Genomic DNA, 22,331 nt, shown 5'->3' with positions numbered 1-22,331 from the left:
TTATCCCATCAATTGAAAGGATGTTTGGGGATGATGAAATCATTTTTCAAGATGATAATGCATCTTGCCATAGAGCAAAAACTGTGAAAACATTCCTTGCAAAAAGACACATAGGGTCAATGTCATGGCCTGCAAATAGTCTGGATCTTAATCCAATTGAAAATCTTTGGTGGAAGTTGAAGAAAATGGTCCATGATAAGGCTCCAACCTACAAAGCTGATGTGGCAACAGCAATCAGAGAAAGTTGGAGCCAGATTGATGAAGAGTACTGTTTGTCACTCATTAAGTCCATGCCTCAGAGACTGCAAGCTGTTATAAAAGCCAGAGGTGGTGCAACAAAATACTAGTGATGTGTTGGAGCGTTCTTTTGTTTTTTCATGATTCCATATTTTTTTCCTCAGAATTGAGTGATTCCATATTTTTTTTCCCTCTGCTTGGTCTAAAAAAGTAACCATTACTGACTGCCACAATTTTTTTTCCTGATTTCTTATAGTGTTTCTTAAAGCCAGAAAGTTGCCATTTGAAATGACTTTAGTTTTGTGTCATGTCTGTGATCTGCTTTTTTTCTACAAAATTAAACAACTGAATGAACATCCTCCGAGGCCGGTGATTCCATAATTTTTGCCAGGGGTTGTATAAGGGAAATGATGCTCTAAAGGGTCATTCCAAAGAACGAGAGGAGTATGTTGGATGTTAAGTGTCTCATATATGCCTATGTCCCATATTCTGTCCCCTATGTCCCCCCTATGTCCCCCGTGAGATGAAGGTGAAATAAGATTTCTGGAGTGAGTTAGATGAAGTAGTAAAGAGTGTACCCAAGAATGAAAGAGCAGCGATTGGATTGGACTTCGGTGGGCATGTTGGTGAACAGAAAAGGAGTGGTGAGAAAGTAATGGTAGATATAATATCAAGGAGAGGAATACAGAAATGTGCAAAAAGGATGGAAATGGCTGTCATAAATACTTATTTTAAGAAGAAAGGAGCACACAGGGTGACCTGAGAGTGGAGTAAGGTGCACATTTGGACTACATTCCATGTAGGAAATGCAGCCTAAAAGAATTTGGATGGTAGTTTGTAGGATGATTTTGGACGTGAAGAAGAAGAACAGCATGAGAGCTGAAACTAGGATCAGATCGTGGAAGCTGAAGGAGAAACACTTGTGTGAAATTCAGGGAGAGGGCGAGAGGGGCGCTGGATGGAGGTGAAGTGATTTTGGACCATTAGAAAAGTGCTACAGAGGGAGACAGCTAGGATGGGTGACATCTGGACAGAAGAAGGAAGACAATGAGACTTTATGATAGAATGAAGATGTTCAAGTAAAGGAGAAAGGTGTTGCCGAAAAAGAATTGATATAGTCATAAAAAATTATGACAGAAATACAAAGAGATGTAGCAGAAGGTGAAAAGAGATGTGGCAAAAGCTGGAGGGCCTACAGCGAGCTGTACATAAAGTTAAACACTAAAGGCCCCCTGACACTTGCACGACTTTGATCCACGCACTTGCACGCTCTCTGCCGTGTACAAGAGTAAACTCGTCTTAAACTCACTGTAAACAATTGTAAACTGTGCGTAGCTTCATGCAAGTGCACAAAGAAAATTTTGAAATGTTCAAAATCTCCATCATGCATTAATAATGTGAATGTCACGTGAACATTACGCACACAATTAAAAAACACTTCATGTGAGTGTGAGTGATTGTGTCAGCTCACCGCATCGGAACACAGCTTGTCTGAACGATTGTAACAAGATGTTAAATCTGTCATAAACATACTTTTATAGCTGCACACAAGAAGGACATAACATGCAACTGTTTTACCAATCCATTACAATGTAAACATGACAAATAATTACCTTTTTAGACAGCTCCAAATGCTTTCTCCCCTTGGTTCAGCGCGCACGTGAGAAAAGCTGCTGCTGCAGCGGTCATCTGTGATTCCGGAAGTGATTAGAATTGTTTTCAACAGCCAACTCAAAGAGAAAATGATTAATCCGCTATGAAATAATTATTTTATATATGCAGTATCCAGTGCACAACGCTTGGCAACCAGTGGAACAAAGCACAGCGTCCAGCTGGGAACACAGCGGGTGGGATAGTCACGATGACATGCATGCAAGTGCACGGATCAAAGTCGTGCATGTGTCAGGGCACCTTAAGGCAGGGAACAGATTGGCCAGGAAGAGGGGTCAAGCTGACAAGGATATACAGTAGGGTTAAGGCCCCCTGACACAAGCCTGCCTTTCATTCACACAATAGCACGACCTGTGTTGTGCTAGAGAGTAAACTCATCTTTAACAGGTGCAGACAGGACGTGAGAGGGGCGCCAGTGCGTGCTATTGCTCACAGAGAATTTTGAAATGTTCAAAAAAATCTTTCACACATAAATGTTGTGCTACGTGGCGCGATCTGATCATCAACACGATGTGCAGCTTGTCAAATGGAGTAAAGAAGAAATGAACAGAGCGAGTGGTGACATCAGCAGATCGCATCAGAGCGCAGCTCATCTGAAGGATTATAACAACATGTTAAATCTGTTATAAACATACTTTAACAGCTGCACACAAGAAGGAAAGAACACACAACTGTTTTATCAAGCCATGACAATGTAAACATGACAAATAATTACCTTTTTAGATGGCTCCAAATGCTTTTTGCAGCTTGTTAGGCGCGCTGTGATTCTGTGATTCAGGAAGTGATTACAGCCATTTCAGTGGCCAATTTACAGAGAAAATAATTAATCCAACATGAAATAATTATTTTATATACACAGCGTCCAGCACAGAGCGCGTGGCAGCCAGTAGCACAAAGAACGGCATCCAGCTGGGAACACAGCGGATGGGATCATCACGACGACGTGTGTGCTACTGCCTGAATCAAAGACATGCTCATGTCATGGGGCCTTTAGCTTGATAAAAGATGCAGATGGTAATGTGCTGATACGTAAGGAGAATGTGTTGAGAAGGTAGAGGAAGTATTTTGAGGTGCTGACAAATGAAGAAAATGAGAGAGAGAGAGAGAGAGAGAGAGAGAGAGAGAGAGAGAGAGAGAGAGAGAGAGAGAGAGAGAGAGAGAGAAAGCTGGATGATGCAAAGAGAGTAAATCTGAAAGTGCAATGGATTACTAAGAATGAAATGAGGTCAGTGAAGTGAATGAAGAGTGGAAAGGCAGTTGGTCCAGATCAGTTTCCAGTGGAGGCATACAAAATGTTTAGGAGAGATGGAAGTGAAGTTTTTAACTAGACTATTCAATAAAATTTTGAAAGTGAGAGGATGACTGAGGAGTGGAGATGAAGTGCGCTGGTTCCAATTTTTAAAAACAAGAGTGATGTGCAGAACTGTAGTAACTACAGATGCATAAAGTTGATCAGGCACAGCATGAAGTCATGGGAAAGAGCAGTGGAAGCAAGGCTTTAAAAAGAGGTGAAGACAGGTCTGTGAAATGAAAATTGTGAAATCCGAGGAAAATTTGCAGGGGGTCTGGCAGGTGCAGCCCCCCTGGAGCCGGGATCTAGGGTCCGTGGGGTCCCAGAAACCAAATTAATTTTGTATCTAATGATACATTTTCAGCATCTCCTGGAAGAAAAAAATTGCAAAAGAAGTGCATATTTAATACCCCCGTCACACATAGCCAGAATCACACAGAATGGCATCAGAATGACAAAAAGTGTCAGATTCCAGTTACAAAACATTCTAACAGCTATCTGTGGAAGTCCACATAGTTGGTCAAAATCAGCCGGAAGCAAGTTCAAAACCCTCCGGGCGCCATCAAGATGGGACAGCGGTCCAGGGGCAATCTGAGGACCATCTGATCACAATTTCCATATTCTGATGGTGTCAAAACAGGATCCGAAATGATCTGAGCGCATACGAGAGAACCTTGAGATGGCTCTGGCTCATCAAAGCCTGCCGGTATGACCTGCACGTGCCACGTATAATAATGTCCACCCCCACCCCTGGAGCGCAAAGTAACTCTTGAAATGTATGTGACACGCTTCATCATGATAATAATTATGAATTATTATCATGTACACTAAATGTGCACAGCGGCTATCAAACTGAAAGCAGCACCATGCGCAACTGTGTGCACGCCGCCACAAATCTAAACAGGCTGTTATATCCACAACAGACCTTAGAGTACAGATATTTATCCATTCCTTCCCATGGGTGACTGAAATAATGTGAATATTGTCTCCATCATATCTGTGTATAACATGCGCAGCTGCGCCTCTCCATGGTGCGCAGTAATGCATCATTGTACGCGTCAGGCTCCGAGCTGAATGGATCTCATGCTGTAATAAATGATCACCTTCTAACTCTGTAGGAGATATGACATGGAATTGTTGCGCCAGGCCATGACAGAATTAATAAACACGAATCTCACCTCCAACAGCAGTCCAGGAGTGTTTCACAGTGCGGACGTGGACATGGAGCTGGACCGCAGCCTCTGGTTAAAATCCTCTCACCCAAAATAACAAATAAATCCCATGTGATAATCCAACCATCACGGTGTCCAGAGTTGCATTGTGCTGCTGAAGTGAGCAAAAAAGAAAAAAGAAATTAAAGTTTGCTGAAAAGGTGTCGTCTAACACAGGGACAGCATGGCCCAATGCCAGCAAACTTTCAGTGAAGCTGTCCAGTGGCAGTAAACTCATGCAGCGTTATGCATACACACAAACACACACACACACACACATACAGACACGCGACTGAGTGACAATTGCAGCCCCATGGAGTGCACATGCACCACGCACACACGTATGCTGCACACTTGCGCGCACGTGTCCATGAGGACCACAGTGCTCCAGTCCTGTGTTTGTCATCCAGATGTTTGGACATTGGGCAGTCTGCAGCGCCTTTTATGGCCGTCTGACAGCAGTCTGTGTCATCTATCTGTTGTCTACATGTGCTTTGGATGCCATTATGTAGGTGTGGACGAGGTACTCTAGATGCGTTCTGACACTGCTGACCATGCCTCTTTTCCTCCCGACTGCGTCGGTTTACGCCAATATTTGCCGTGTTGGGCATGATTCCTGCACCTTCTTGCTATTGTGTGATGAGGGCTTTAATGATCCTATATTCAACCTTTCATTTGAACTGTCAACGATAATGTTGAAATAAGAGAATATGACATTGAAGTAGGAATTGGAATGATTTTCCTTTTAATTGTAAATCAAAATATGCATAAACTCAGAAAAAATAAACTACATGAAATTCATCAAGACTGTTAAAGCATTTCAAAAAACACAGCTAAAGCTTGTACAGTATTTTGAAAGTCATGGTAAAATATTAAAAAGTCATCTAATATTCTTGTGTAAATTCCTGTAAATCCATTCAAAGCCACAATATGTTGTTTCCAATGAAAGTCTAGATTAATTTAAAAAGGTCACATAATATTGTCTGAAATCCTGTTTGAACAGCACAATGTTTATTTTCCAGGGAGAAAAATTTTTTTTTTACCATGTTTCCGGATTGCACAAGATGCACTGACAATTACACTGATTGTTGTCCTTATATTAAACTTTTTTACACAGTCTTTCTCGCCATCCTCTGTCTGACGTTGTTCCGTGACACAGAAATGCAGCAAAATTCTTCTTTTAAAAAGTTGATACCTCTTAAAGTATGCGATATCCATGTGCTACATTTAGCTTCAGAACAGGGTATTGGAGCAGGCAGGCACACAGTGGCGCTGTAGCAACCAGCCAGTCCCACTTTAAGACAACTGTCGTAACAGCCACGCTTTGACTGGCATTTTTCTCTGCGGAACTCCGCAGATCTGTTATACAGATCAGTGTGCGTAGATTCATAAAACTTGCACGATGACGTAAAAAAAAAAAACAACAAAAAAAAAGTTTTGCCGTAGGCATTTAACAAACTCAGTGACGATCACAATAACATAGTAAAACACAAACACACACACCCCATGATGAAATCCGTGGAATTCCTCAGATCTGCGGTGTTTTCACAGCCCTGGGTGAAGATCTGTGAGCAGCAATATGGTTTCATGCTGAGAAAGAGCACTACAGGTGCAATGTTTGTTCTAAGAGACCAAAAGGAGTTGCACTGTGTATTTGTGACTTTAGAGAAAGCTTACAATGGGGTGCCAAAACAAGAGCTGTGGTATTATATGAGGAAGTCTGGAATAGCAAAGTATGTGAGGATGGTGTGGGATATATACAGGGACAATGTGACAGCAGTGAGACACACAGTACACGGAAAAAAGGACTGTGTCCAAGTAACATAATTTTCTGATGTTTCTCAATTAGAAACATCAGAAAATGAGAGAGAGCGAGAGAGAGAGAGAGAGGGAGAGAGCTGGATGATGCGAAGAGTGAATCAGAAAGTCCAATGGATTAGTAAGGATGAAACGAGGTCAGTGAAGTGGATGTAGAGTGGAAAGGCAGTTGGTCCAGATGAGATTCCAGTGGAGGCATACAAAATGTTTAGGAGAGATGGAAGTGAAGCCTTTAACTAGATATTTAACTAGAAATTTTGAAAGTGAGAGGATGATTGAGGAGTGAAGATGAAGTGTATTCCAATTTTTAAAAACAAGAGTGATGTGCAGAGCTGTAGTAACTACAGATGCATAAGTTGATCAGGCACAGCATGAAGTCATGGGAAAGAGCAGTGGAAGTAAGGCTTTAAAAGAGGTGAAGATCATTTATGGAAATTGTGGATGCATTAGGATTTCAGCCACGCATTCAGGACTCGACACACATTAGTGGAAATACTCTCATTTGGTTCGCGCACGTGGTATTGCTGTCACGAATATTGACATCATGCCTCTTACATCAATGTTCTCTGATCACTCACTTATTAGGTTTACAGTTTCGCTGCCATATTTAGGGGAACAACAACCTTATTTATCACTGCGGCGACGCATCAACTCCTCAACTATGACTGAACTCAAAGCTAGACTGCCTGATGCCTTAGCTTTATGTTTAGAAAATGCTCAATCAGTAGTGTTGTGAAAGTGTAGTGACACGGACCCACAACAGGGGGCGTTAATGAACGGACAATGGATAAGCCAAAAAGTAACAATTTAATGTTGTGAATCGCACAACGAAATACAGACAATAACAGAGGATGAGGATGGTCAATCATACATAAGGTGATGTGTGGGCAGGCTCGAAGATAGAAGACATCTGGCCAGAGAAGAGCCGGATCCCACACAGTTTCCACCGCCAACGGATCTGAAGAACACCGGAGCCGCCAAGTCCTGCGCCCCAGGTGGCCACTGTCTTCGGCAGTCAGACCTAGTACTGCTGACAGAAACAGAAACAGTTAATGGTGGGTGTGTGACTACACACCCAGCAATCTTTCAGTGCTTAATTCGTCGAGGAGGGAAAACCTCCACCTCCAGACACAGAATCACCCGTGCAGCTCCTGTCAGTCACTTCCCTGGAAGGAGTGAGAGGCGAAGACGTCGCGCTCACACTATCCGCCAATCCAGCTTCAGACTGTAGCCACAGGAAAACGGCTGCACACAGAACAATGTTTAGTCACAGAAAATCACCGCAGAGAAGGTTACCTGAGTGGTAGCTGATTTCTCGGCGGGGAGGTGGAGTTGCAGTCCGGCTTTTATGGAGGATGTGGTTGATGAGTGACAGCTGGTGTTGATGATGTGTGACAGCTGTCACTCCCAGTAGGTCCGACGCCCTCTTGTGCTTGGAGCCCGCACTCCAAGCAGGGCGCCATCTGGTGGTGGTGGGCCAGCAGTACCTCCTCTTCAGCGGCCCACACAACAAGTAGACAGTTTTGTGGATAGTTTAAACTAGGTGCTCAAAACTACACTCGACATGATTGCGCCATCATTATTAAAACCACACACCCCCAAACACAGTCACCTTGGTTCAGTGATTACTTGTGTGAGCTCAAGCATAAGGCTAGAGGTCTAGAACAGAAATGGCATAGTTCAAAATTAGAAGTATTCCACCTCACTTAATATGATGCTGTCTTAGACTATAAGCATGCATTACTGGCTACAAAGCAGACCTATTACTCTGATTTGATCAACAAAAACAAGTACTTGTTCAACATGGTGGAAACACTTATACATGGACAACCACCTGTAAGTCGCTCTCCTTTTACAGCACAAGATTTCTTGGATTACTTCGAGAAGAAAATAGACAACATTAGGGTAAACATATCCCAGCATGCCTTAATCCAGCCACTACACCCTGCTATTGAGGTGGGTGCCATTACCGAGGTATTACCTAGATTTACAGGATTGATAGTATCTGTCTAGGCATGCTGACAAAACTCGTAACGTCTACAAAAAGCACAACCTGCTTATTTGATCCTTTACCAACAAAACTGATCTGTGGCTCATTCTTGAGCCGACTGTGCTGGAAATTATTAATCTCTCATTAACTTCTGGATCTGTTCCTATGTTTCAAATTTGCAGTGATTAAACATTACTTAAGAAACCTAATCTTGACCCTAGTGTATTGAAAAACTATAGGCCGATGTCAAATCTATCATTTTGCTCTAAAATTCTGGAAAAGGTGGTTTCACAGCAGTTTGTGGACCACCTTACTGAGAATAATCTTTTTGATCCACTGCAGTCTGCTTTTAGAAAATATCATTCCACAGAGACGGCTCTAACTAAAGTGGTGAATGATCTTCTGCTTGCAGCTACGGTTCTGGTGCTGTTAGATCTTAGTGCTGCATTTGATACTGTGGATCATCATATTCTACTTGATCGGCTGGAAAATCATTTTGGAATTACTGGGAGTGCCCTTGCGCGGTTGACGTCATACTTGACCATTCATTCTCACTGTGTTTTGTACAGCAACACTACCTCTTAGTGACATGAAATTTGGGGTTCCACAGGGGTCTATCTTAGGCCCCCAGCTTTTCTCCCTTTATATAGCATCCCTTGGACACATATTGCGGCATTTTGCTATGCTGGTGATACTCATTTATGCATGCCGATAACTGCTGGTAATGTCATCCACATTAAATCCTTAGAAGATTGCCTTGCATCAGTGAAAAGTTGGATGTCTAGCAAAATCTTACTTTTAAACTCTGATAAAACTGAAATTATGGTTCTTGGTCCAGTGAGACATCGGCATCAATTTGACCAGCTAACGCTTAGCCTAGGTTCGTATGTCATATACATCACACTGACAAAGTGAGGAACCTTGGGGTAATTTTTGATCCTACATTGTCCTTTGACCTCCACATTAGAGATATTACGAAGACTGCTTTCTTCCATCTGCGAAATATAGCGAAGATTCATCCTATCCTGTCTATGGCTGATACTGAGACCCTGATTCATGTGTTTGTCTCTTCTAGATTGGACTACTGCAATTTTCTGGTTTACCACAGTCCATCATTAGGGGTCTCCAATTGATTCAAAATGTTGCTGTCAGACTTTTGACATGAAGCAGAAAGTTCAACCACATTACACCAATTTTGGCATCTCTTCACTGCCTTCCTGTACCAGTGAGATCAGATTTTAAGGTTCTGTTACTAGCCTATAAATTGTTCACGGACTGGCACCTCCCTAACTAGCTGACCTAATTAATCCCTACATACCAGCCCAGGCTTTGTGTTCTCAGGGTGCAGGACTACTTTGTGTCCCTAGGGTGAATAAAAAAGTCTGCGGGTCACAGAGCTTTCTCTTATTGTGCCCCCTGTGGAATGATCTCCCTGCGTCAATAAAATAGTCAGATTCTGTAGAGACTTTCAATTACACACTTAAGACGCATTTATTTTCCCTTTCGTATGGCTAGCATACTGGCATAGTATGTTACTATGCTTTTTATTCTTTTAAATTCATTGTCTTAGGAAACGGAGTGGGCCGCGGCCTCAACTTTATCTAAATTCTGGGTCTTTTATTGAAGCTTAGGGCTAGTGGCCGGCATTTACCTTAGTATTTCTTTTGTTTTCATTGTTGCTTAATGCTGACAAGTTATACTGTATTTGTTGTCTTTCTGATGCCTGATTCTGTTTTTTCTGTCTGTTGGAGGTGCGGCTCCATCCAGAGATGGGTGTGGCGACTGTTTCTGTAACCCTCCTGTCCTGTGCACCAGCAATATTTCCTGTACGAGGTCTGTGAGAAAAGTAACAGACCATTTTATTTTTTCAAAAACTATATGGATTTGAATCACATGCGATTACATCAGACAAGCTTGAACCCTCGTGGGCATGCGAGAGTTTTTTCACGCCTGTCGGTTACGTCATTCGCCTGTGGGCTGGCTTTGAGTGAGGAGTGGTCCACCCCTCCCATCGGAATCTCTTTGTCTGACTTCTTCCTGAGAGACTGGCGCTTTGCTTGATCAAAATCTTTTCAAAAACTGTGAGGCACATCGAAGTGGACACCATTCGAGAAATTCAGCTGGTTTTCTGTGAACATTTTAATGGCTGATGAGAGATTATGGACTGTTGCTGTCGCTTTTTAGACTTTCCACAGAGCGGGACATCGCGACACGCCCTGAGCCGCCGCTATCTGCCTGTTTCGAGCTGAAAGCTTCCAAATTTAAGCCTCTGTTGACCCAGGACGTCGTGACAGAACAGAGAACTTTCAGAAGAGGTCGGGATCAGCAGTTTATCCAGACATTCCACTGTTAAAGGAGATTTTGTAATGAAAGAAAGTGCGGACGGGTCCACGTGTTGGGACGCAGCCAGCGCCGCGCGCCGCCACAGGAAAAACACCTCCGTTGGAAGCCTTAAGGACAAGTTGGAACATGTCCAGCTGTTAAACAATTTCTCAGATACTCACTCAACTGAAAGCCATCAAAAGCCGCCTGGTTTTTACAAATGGTTATCAACACGAAGGTTGATAACCGGCTGCATCCCGACGCGCAGACCCGTCCGCACATCTTTCATTAATAAAATCTCCTTTAACAGTGGAATGTCCGGATAAACTGCTGATCCTGACCTCTTCTGAAAGTTCTCTGTTCTCTCACGACGTCCTGGGTCAACAGAGGCTTAAATTTGGAAGTTTTCAGCTCAAAACAGGCAGACAGCAGCGGCTCAGGGCGCGTCGCGATGTCCCACTCCGTGGGCAGTCCTTAAAGCGACAGCAACAGTCCATAATCTCTCATCAGCCGTTAAAATTTTCACAGAAAACCAGCTGAATTTCTCGAATGGTGTCCACTTCGATGTGCCTCACAGTTTTTGAAAAAATTTTGATCAAGCAACGCACCAGTCTCTCAGGAAGAAGTCAGACAAAGAGATTCCGACAGGAAGGGTGGACCACTCCTCACTCAAAGTCAGCCCACAGGCGAATGACGTAACCGACAGGCGTGAAAAAACTCTCGCATGCCCACGAGGGTTCAAGCTTGTCTGATGAAATCGCACGTGATTCAAATCCATATAGTTTTTGAAAAAAATTAAAAGGTCTGTTACTTTTCTCACAGACCTCGTATATTCATTTTGTGAATTGTTTTGTAAATTGTGTCGGTAACATGGCCCAAGCAGAGAGTTGCCCCTTTGATTCTGGTCTGCTTGAGATTTCTTCCTCAAATCATCAGAGGGAATTTTTCCTTACCATTGTCACCTGTGTGCTTGTTCTGGGGGTTGGTAAGGTTAGACTTACATGTGTGAAGTGCCTTGAGGTAACTTTGTTGTGATTTGGCGCTATACGAGGTCTATTAGATAAGAAACCGACACTTTTTTTTTTAACTATATGGATTTGAATGACGTGCAATTACACCAATCATGCTTGAACCCCCGTGCGCATGCGTGAGTTTTTTCACACGTGTCGGTGACGTCATTTCCCTGTGGGCAGGCTTTGAGTGAGATGTGGTCCAGTCCTCTCGGCTGAATTCCTTTGTTTCACACGCTGCTCGAGACGGCGCGCGTTGCTTTATCAAAATTTTTTCTGGACCTGTGAGAAATATCCGAGTGGACACTATTCGAGAAATTAAGCTGGTTTTCGGTGAAAAGTTTAACGGCTGATGAGAGATTATGGGGTGTTTCTGTCGGTGTAAGGACTTCCCACGGAGCGGGATGTCGCGCAGCGCTTCCAGGCGCCGTCGTCAGCCTGTTTCGACCTGAAAACATTCTAATTTAAGGCTTAATTCACCCAGGACGTCGTGAGAGAACAGAGAAGATTCAGAAGAGGCCGGCATGAGGACTTTATGCGGACATTCCACTGTTTAAGGACATTTTTTAATGAAAGACGTGCGCGCAAATTCGGCGAGTCGTTTCCGTGACGACTCGGCAAATCTGTGTGCGCCGCGACAGGAAAAACACCTCCGTGTTGAAAACCATTTGTAAAATTCAGGCGGCGTTACTCAGGTGAGTAACTGAGAAATTGTTTAACAGCTTGGGCATGTTCCAACTTGCCCATTAAGGTTTCCAACACGGAGGTGTTTTTCCTGTCGCGACCCCCGCAGTCGGGTCCCGCCCGACATGCGACTCTGCCCACACATTCTTTCATTACAAAATGTCTGTTAACAATGGAATGTCCGAATAAACTCCTCATGCCAACTTCTTCTGAAAGTTCTCTGTTCTCTGACGACTTACTGGGTCAACAGAGCCTGAAATGTGGAAGTTTTCAACTTGTAACGGCAAGACGCTGCCGCCTCGAAGCACAGATCGCCGTCAGGCGCCGTGGGCCGTCCTTACGGCGACACTACCAGACCAAAATCTCTCATCAGCCGTTAAAATTTTTACCGAAAACCAGCTGAATTTATTGAATGGTGTCCACTCAGTTGTGCCTTACAGTTTTGAAAAAATTTTGATCAAACAAAGCAGCAGTCTCTGAGCCATTCCTAAACAATGAAAAAATCGACGAGAGGGTGGGCCACTCCTCACTCAAAGACTGCCCACAGGCGAATGACATAACTGACAGGCATGAAAAAACTGTTGCATGCCCACGAGGGTTCAAGCATGTCTGATGTAATCACACGTGATTCAAATCCATATGGTTTTTGAAAAAAATAATAAGGTCGGATACTTTTCTAATAGACCTTGTATAAAATAAATAAATTGAAATTGAAAATTGAGAATCTGTGAGCACCAATATGGTTTCATGCTGAGAAAGAGTGCTACAGGAGCAATGTTTGCTCTAAGAGACCAAAAGGAGTTGCATTGTGTGTTTGTGAATTTAGAGAAAGCTTACAATAGTAGAGTTGTGATATTTTATGAGGAAGTCTGGAATAGCAAGGTATGTTAGGATGTTGCAGGATATGTACAAGGACAGTGTGACAGTGGTGAGAGAGACAGTGCATGGAAAAAAGGACTGTGTCCAATTAACATAATTTTCTGATGTTTCTCAATTAGAAATATCTAATTATTCCCACTGTGTGTGCCATGTTAGCAGCTACCAGAAGAGGAGAAGAGGGTGAGATGGAAACAGATGATCAGCTGAGATGTAGCTCCTGAACATTTCAGAAGATAATGCAGTTGTTAGTCTCCAGTGGTATCTTGGTCAACTACAAGAATGACGTTTCCTTTTTTTTTTTTAATCAAAGTAGAATATGCGTGGTAACAGCTGTCTACACTGCTGTCTTTTAAAATGGGGGTGTCTCGACTCATATCAAATAATTATAGGTTACCACCTCCTATGCACGTTCATCAATTGTGCTGTAATTGCCCCTGAAATTGGGGTGCAATCACTTGTGGCATCCCGATGATAATAGCTGGTATCCTCACAATTAGAGTTATCTATTGTTCTCTGCCTGTAATCTGTGCTGTCGCATGACAAGTCTTCAAGGTGACACTAGGAAGCTTCCAGCAGAGACGTTTGATGTGCAGCTTGCAATCGCAGTCTTCACATGTAAACGAGGAGCTCCAGTATTCATGACACCTACCAGGATTCTTGCTGTGGTTACCACTTTAAAACTATTTAATTGAGGTGCATTTAAATTCTGGGCCTTCTTAATTATATCTTAAACCAAACTATAGGTTGCAAACTACTTCATAACTGGCTCTTAAGATGTCTAAATATATGTAACGGTACACATTAGTTCTAAAGTGTTTATACAACTGTAAATAATTCAACATAAGGCAAATAGAAGTTCCATTTAGTTTTTCAATTCACAACTAGGGCTCAAAGAGTAACTCTGATGATTAATTAAAAGTAATCCACCTAATGATATCAGTGAATTATTAGGTTGGTATTTCTGTGTGCTGATTTTGCAAGATAAGACACACTTGTAAAACACCTCACAGCTGTCAAAATGAAACTCTACAATCAAAACCTATCTCTTCTAAAAATGTCATTCTCGCAACAAAATGATACACACATGCACCGTTTTGAAACGCTTTCAAATCAACAGCAACACACTGATTTGTTTTACACAAAACACTGAAGTCAAAATCTTTTTACTTTTTCCTCAAACAAGAGCTCAAAGTTACAGTATTTAGCAACAAGTGTTATTTCCCTGTTTTGTTTGTTTTACAAAGAAATAGAAATTTCTTACAAATTTCTAAAGAAAGATAGAAAACTGTACAGTTCAAATTTACAAAACACAAATCAAAACAATTAAAATTTCAATTTATTTTCATTTATATAGTGCCAAATCACAACAAAGTTGCCTCAAGGTGCTTCACATAAGTAAGGTCTAACCTTACCAATCACTGAAGACAAATGTTTACAGTACTGTAGTTTACATACATGGTACGGTAACATCAGCTTGATATGGCACTTGACATTACTACCCACTGTGTGATGGCTGAGGTTTGGGTGGACCCTTTGTCCAGCATCTTTCAGTGTGAGGCGGTGGGTGATCACATGGTCCACCAAAATTGGTTGAATTTCATCTGAAACATTTCTTCTTCTTGGTCTCCTTTGTCATTGTCCACGTATGCACGTCTGAGCTCTTTGTTTCTTTGAGAGTTTCTCTCAAAAGGCACCTTATAAAGTTGTTTCAGTCTGATTTGGTTTCACTTGAGAATGCGAGCCAGTGTGGACAGACTGACTCGATGAATGTTGTTGAATATGGTGTTGTCTTGGATGATGTGGCTTAGAAGTTCATGTAATCCAATTTCATTATTTTCCAAAACCAAGTTTACAATGGCAGCTTCCTCCACCCCAATGAACAATTGGACCCTTCCTCCACCATGGCTGCATCTCTCAGTCCTTTAGAAAAACAAACAAACAAATATATAGGGCTTGGACAATGCAGCCTAAAGATATTTCCCTACAGTAGAATAAATTGTACAGGAAACTTGTACAGTTAGTGTATGACATCAGCCATTCATGAAGTAAACAGGTGTCACCCAACTGTTACACTATGACATGTGAAAGAAATTTTGGTTACATACCTGTGCTCCGGTCTAAATGTCCAGATGACAGAGGTGACAGTAAAACAGCTAAAGTTGGGCTGCACTCTCTGTCCAGCTTCTCACATTGTCAGCCCATGGTTGATGACATGATGAACTAAGGTTGCTCTGATTTCATTTGAGAGTTGTTGTCTTCTTTGTCCATGAACTCCTCTACCAGCTCTATCCTACCTCTCACTCTTCCTCCCCCTCTCATTCTCATCTTCCCTCTTCCTCTTCCTCTTCCTCTCTCTGCAACATCTTCCACTGTTGTTGTAAAAGAAAGAGGTGCTCACCTATGGTCTTTTTTATAGTGCTTATTTCCTGTTTGAAGTGTTAGCAATTAAGCATTCAGGTGTTTGTCCAGGTGGAACATATATTGGCCAATTAGCTCATGTAGTGTCATTTTGAATAGCAGTGTTTTGAAATTGCAAATGGTAAATGGTAAATGTCTGCATTTATATAGCACTTTTTCCATCTGTATCAGACGCTCAAAGTGCTTTAACTGGTTGTTGAAAGTGCCACGCTCCAACTGATGGTTCAAACGGTTTATTACAGGAATTTTCTGTCTCACAAACGCCCAAGACCACCGTGAACACTGAAATAAATACACGGTGACAAATACACATCAGTGAAACCGTCATGGTCCTATCTATGAATTGCTTAACTGACACTTATTACATAAAATATCAATGCTCTCAAAAAAAAACCATAATTTACACACATACAATACAAGAATATGTCACTCAAATGTCCATACCGTGTGCGCCTCCAACCTGAAGGTTAGGAGTTGCTAGAAGTCCATTTCTTCATATTTCAGTCTTTTGTCTTTGCATATACCGCTTGCACACACTGACTGACTATTAAAACGAAACTCACATTTCTCCATCAAGTGTATCACGTGACCAAGTGATGACCTAACTGCTGACGTAATCAGGTGACGTTATTAATCAAACAGTTTTCCCAAAGTATGCACAAAATAATCAAAAAATATACAAAATATAAAATGGATATTAAAGATAAAAATAAATAAATTCACAAAGAAAAAAGCTTATGTTACTGTGTTCGCTACACTGCCACCAAAATTACAAAGGTTTACTTTCACCATATTCAAAGAAATAAACTTGTAATTTTCTAATAACTTCAAACTCAACCTTTACTCAATTTCCATCAATGGCTGTTATATTAAATAACTGACCTTTCATTTTTATGTGAATGCTGAGCTATTTTGAATAATGTTCAACTAACACAACTAATTTCTGGACTGGACGCTCAAGAAATGAAGGTTGTGTTAAGCGCTCACCTTTTGGTCCTGACTTATTTTGGCCGACCTGTATTTTTACCTTTCGCACGAGACCATCATCATCTTCCTTAGCCTCAACAACTTTAGCTAGTGACCACTCATTTCTAGGAGTGTTTTCATCCTTAACAATGACTACATCTCCAACCTGCACGTTTCATCTGATTGTATGCCACTGCTGAGGAAGGCTGATGTTGGTTAAGTATTCTCTGCGCCACCTGCTCCAGAGCTGTTCTGAGAGATACTGCACTTTGCGCCATCTTTTTCTTGCATACAGATCTTCCTGAACGAACTTTCCAGGAGGTGGAAGGAGTACCGTAGGCTTCAAAGTAAGCAAGTGATTGGGTGTCAAGGATTCAGCACTTTTGGGATCAGCGAGGGTGTTTGTTGTCAGCGGGCGACTGTTGACTATAGACATGGCCTCATAGAAGAACGTTCTTAATGAGGAGTCATCCAGTCGTCCCTTAGCCTGAGCAAGGACAGAGCTCATCACGCTCCTGATCATCCGTATCTGAAGCTCCCATATGCCTCCCATGTGACTGGCTTCGGGAACATTCATGAGAAAGTCACATTCCTTTCTTGCTAGATAGGTCGCGATCCTTTCCTTATCAAGTTCCATCAAGCACTTTCCCAACTCATTCTTTGCTCCTATGAAATTCGTACCTTGGTCAGATCTTATTTGTCTGACTGTTCCTCTGATTGCTATGAAGCATCTCAATGCATTTAGAAATGCATCGGTTGTCAGATCTTCAAGCATCTCGATATGGATGGCCCGGGAGCTTAGACATGTTAACAACAGCCCATACCTCTTGTACTCTTTTCTACCTTGCTTTGTGTAGAAAGGGCCAAAACAGTCAATGCCTGTGTATGAGAAAGGAGGAGATGGCTCTATTCGATCAACAGGCAAGTCAGCCATGCGCTTTTCTTCAATTCGTCCCCGCATCCTCCTACATGTCACACAACTCTTGATGTGCTTGGCCACCACTTTGCTGGCACCCATTATCTAGTATCCATTGGCTCTGAGTTCGTTTAGTGTTTGCCCTCGGCCTTGGTGCTATGTTCTTTTATGGCAATGGTCAAGTATCAGTTGTGTTACGATGCCTTCTTTCGGGAGTATTACGGGATGTTTGAACTCCAGCGAAGCTGATGACCTTCTTAACCTGCCACCAACTCTGAGCACCCTGTCCTCAAGGAATGGGTCAAGCTCATGCATTTTATGAGTTTTCCTGAGTTTTTGTGATTGGCTAAGCAGTTTGAGCTCTTCTCCAAATGTATCTTTTTGTGCCGCCTTGATCAGCACGAGAGCTGCTTTCTTTCGCTCCTCTACAGTAACAGTCCCAGATATGTCCTTATGAGCCAGCCTCTGAATGCGAGCAATGACGTTGAGGCATGTGACCCAGTCTGAAAATCTTGCCAACCTTTTCAGGAGGTCATCTTCACTCACAACATCAGTTTTCAGGACTTTGACCTCTGGGTCACCTATGAGAAGCTCTGGGGTTGTTGGGTTAGTCACAATTTCCTGTTCACATAAGAACTTGGGTCCTCTTAGCCAATCTGATGCCATTAGATCTGCCACCTTGAGTCCTCTAGATGCATGGTCTGCCGGGTTTTGACTTGTTTCAATGTAAAACCATTGATTGGGGTCAGTAGCATCTCTGATTTTCTGGATCCGATTCGCTACAAAAACATGAAAGCGACGGGCATCGTTCTGGATGTACCCCAGTACCACTTGTGAATCCGTCCAAAAGTACTCTTCATCTATCCTCAGGTCCAGCTCTTCTCTGAGAATCTTGCTTACAGCTGCAGAGATTGTGGCAGTGGGGAGCTCCAGACGTGGGATACTGACAATCTTCATGGGTGCTACCCTAGCCTTGGCCATAACTAAAGTGCAATGCACTCGTTCTTCAGCTACGATCCTGATATACGAACATTGCCCATAGCCATCATTACTGGCATCAGAAAAGTGATGCAGCTCGATCTTCTGAATCGTGCCAAGATTGTTGGGAACAAAGCACCTTGGTATTAGAATGTTTTGAAAGTTGTACAGGTCATCGAGCCATGTCTCCCACTTTGGCCTTAGTTCTGGCGGGACAGGCTCATCCCAGCCTACACCTCGCTTGCACATTTCTTGCAAGATTCTTTTCCCAGTCAAGATGTAGGGGGCCAGAAATCCTAACGGATCATATATGCTGGTGACTGTGGATAAGATGCCTCGTCGAGTGGCTGTTCTTTCTTGTTGGACCACATTGAATGAGAAGACATCCATTTCTATGTTCCACTTCACTCCTAGCACTCTCTGAGCTGGCAGCTCTGTGTAGTTTAAGTCCACGTCCTTGACTTCTACAGCATGCTCACTCTCTGGTATGGTCTTCAGGACAGCTCTGTTATTGCAAACAAACTTGTGCAGTCGCAGTTGTCCCTTCTGACAGACTTCTCTTGCTTCATGGACAAGTTGCTTGGCCTTTTCAACTGTATCCAGACTGACAAGCCCATCATCCACATAAAAGTTTCTCCGGATGAAGCTTGCTGCCATGGGGTACTTACTCTCATATTTGGTGCCGAGGTATTTCATGCCGTAATTCGCGCATCCTGGCGATGATGCTGTGCCAAATATGTGCACCCTCATGCGGTATTCTTTGGGTTCACTCATTGTTTTCCCATTCTCCCACCACAGGAACCTCATGAAATCCCGATCTTTTGGAGTAACATGAAAGCGGTGGAACATTTTCTCAACATTGCAGTTGATTGCAACTGGATACTGTCGGAACCAACACAGCACCCCCGTCAAGGCACTGGTTAAATCAGGTCCTGTGAGGAGGTGATCATTTAACGAGGTGCCTTCGTATTTGGCAGAACAGTCAAAGACAACTCTTATCTTCTCTGGCTTTCGCGGGTGATACACCCCATGGTGTGGGGTGTACCAGATATTCCCATCCTTTGGTGTTGCACGCACTTCCTCTGCATCACCATCCTTGAAAACACTGACCATGAACTGAACATAGTCCTCCTTGTATTTGGGATTTTTATCCATCTTCCCTTTTAGATGTTTCAGCCTAACTGTGGCAAGATGTTTGTTGTTAGGCAGCTGTGGGCACTCTCTAAAAGGCAGAGGCATCTCCAGATGACCATTCTCATTATGATGAATTCCCTCATTCAGAATTTGTAAGAACTGAATATCTTCTTGAGAGATTGTTCCATATGTAGGATTTGTATCCTGAAAATCTCTCTCAAGAGCCTTAATTGCACATGCAGGTGTAATAGGTGGAATTTCTTTTACAGAGATGCGATAGCAGAATCCAGCATTTGTTCCTTCACCAGTAGTAGGTGTTTTGGCACCAACTACGCTCCACCCGAGGTCTGTTTTTACTGCATATGGCTCATGCTCGGCTCCAGATATGACTTCTTTCGGTTTTAGAGCTCTGACACAGTCGTAGCCTATTAGCAGTCCAGCAGGACAGTCTAGCAAGTCTGGCATCTTGTCAGCTATGCTAAGCAAGTGTGTCCATCCTTTGGCTGTTTCCTGAGTTGGAATGCTGGTCTTCTCCAACGGGATATCTTCTCGAGTGTAAGCTGGTGGTAGTTCAATGCATTCTTCGGAATCGTATCCTCTGACCTTTAACCCACTGGCTCTGTGACAATTCACTATTGACCTGTCAGTCATTGTTGACAACTTGAGCTTGACAGGTTCAGTGTGTGCCTCAAGTTTTCCACACACATCTTCAGTAACAAATGTATTGCTACTTTGTGTATCTAACAGAGCATACACCAAGATCTCTGGGCTATTCTTGACAGCACTAGACAGCCACAACGGGAATATCATTGACGTGCGGTCAGCATTGGTCATGTTTATACTACACAAAGCAGTAGAGGAACTGTCTCTCTGTTGGTTGGCTTCAGGCTTTTCCTCTTGAACCGGTTCGTCATGAATCGGAGTTGGATGGCTCTTTCTACAAACATTGCAAGTAGCCCTTTTCCGACAATCCTTTGCAACATGGCCAACTCTCAAGCAAGCGAAGCACATATTATTGGTTTTGACAAATGCTTTCTTCTCTTCAAGAGTCAGAGCAGAAAATGTTTCGCATTTGTAAATGAAGTGGTTCTGCTGACAGCATATGCATTTTATTTGCTTCTTTGTTTGAGCAGCAGATGGATTAGATGTCGAGCCAGCTGATTCACCTGAATCCTTAGCTGCGTGACTTTTCCCTTGAGCAACCTTTGTTGTTGTCACTAGGGTTCTGGCTTTGATGCGTTTCGCTTCTATGCCTGCTTTCTCTTCTGTCTTTTTCAAAGCATGAAGTGAGGAGACCGGGTTGCAGGCAATGCGTGCCTCCTCTGCCAAGAAGTCTGAGAACTCTTCAAAACTTGGATATGGCTTGCCATCATCCAATTCCTTGGTGACAAGTCGATTCCATCGAGCTGTTGCCCAGTCAGGAAGTTTCTGGAGTAGCTTCTGATTTTCCTCACAATCATCCAGAACTTTAAGACCTGATATGTGAAGCATTGCATTTTTGCATGACACAAGAAAATCACTGAACTCTCTTAATTTTAGTGGCTCTTTTGGTCCTATCTTGGGCCAGCTATTAAATTTACCCCGAAAGGGTCTTTGCACTATGAATGGGTGGCCATAGCGCTTGTTCAATGTATCCCAGGCTTGTGTATACGCTTCTTCATCACTTCGGTAAAAAGTTCCTTCCAACACAGACAGCGCATCTCCGCTTATGTATTTTCTAAGATCAATCAATCAATCAATCAATTTTTTTATATAGCGCCAAATCACAACAAACAGTTGCCCCAAGGCGCTTTATATTGTAAGGCAAGGCCATACAATAATTATGTAAAGCCCCAACGGTCAAAACGACCCCCTGTGAGCAAGCACTTGGCTACAGTGGGAAGGAAAAACTCCCTTTTAACAGGAAGAAACCTCCAGCAGAACCAGGCTCAGGGAGGGGCAGTCTTCTGCTGGGACTGGTTGGGGCTGAGGGAGAGAACCAGGAAAAAGACATGCTGTGGAGGGGAGCAGAGATCGATCACTAATGATTAAATGCAGAGTGGTGCATACAGAGCAAAAAGAGAAAGAAACAGTGCATCATGGGAACCCCCCAGCAGTCTACGTCTATAGCAGCATAACTAAGGGATGGTTCAGGGTCACCTGATCCAGCCCTAACTATAAGCTTTAGCAAAAAGGAAAGTTTTAAGCCTAATCTTAAAAGTAGAGAGGGTGTCTGTCTCCCTGATCTGAATTGGGAGCTGGTTCCACAGGAGAGGAGCCTGAAAGCTGAAGGCTCTGCCTCCCATTCTACTCTTACAAACCCTAGGAACTACAAGTAAGCCTGCAGTCTGAGAGCGAAGCGCTCTATTGGGGTGATATGGTACTACGAGGTCCCTAAGATAAGATGGGACCTGATTATTCAAAACCTTGTAAGTAAGAAGAAGAATTTTAAATTCTATTCTAGAATTAACAGGAAGCCAATGAAGAGAGGCCAATATGGGTGAGATATGCTCTCTCCTTCTAGTCCCCGTCAGTACTCTAGCTGCAGCATTTTGAATTAACTGAAGGCTTTTCAGGGAACTTTTAGGACAACCTGATAATAATGAATTACAATAGTCCAGCCTAGAGGAAATAAATGCATGAATTAGTTTTTCAGCATCACTCTGAGACAAGACCTTTCTGATTTTAGAGATATTGCGTAAATGCAAAAAAGCAGTCCTACATATTTGTTTAATATGCGCTTTGAATGACATATCCTGATCAAAAATGACTCCAAGATTTCTCACAGTATTACTAGAGGTCAGGGTAATGCCATCCACAGTAAGGA

Source organism: Thalassophryne amazonica, chromosome 2, assembly GCF_902500255.1.
Source record: "Thalassophryne amazonica chromosome 2, fThaAma1.1, whole genome shotgun sequence".
NCBI lineage: Eukaryota > Metazoa > Chordata > Actinopteri > Batrachoidiformes > Batrachoididae > Thalassophryne > Thalassophryne amazonica.
The sequence above is the reverse complement of the archived record's forward strand: the minus strand, read 5'-3'. Positions refer to the sequence as shown.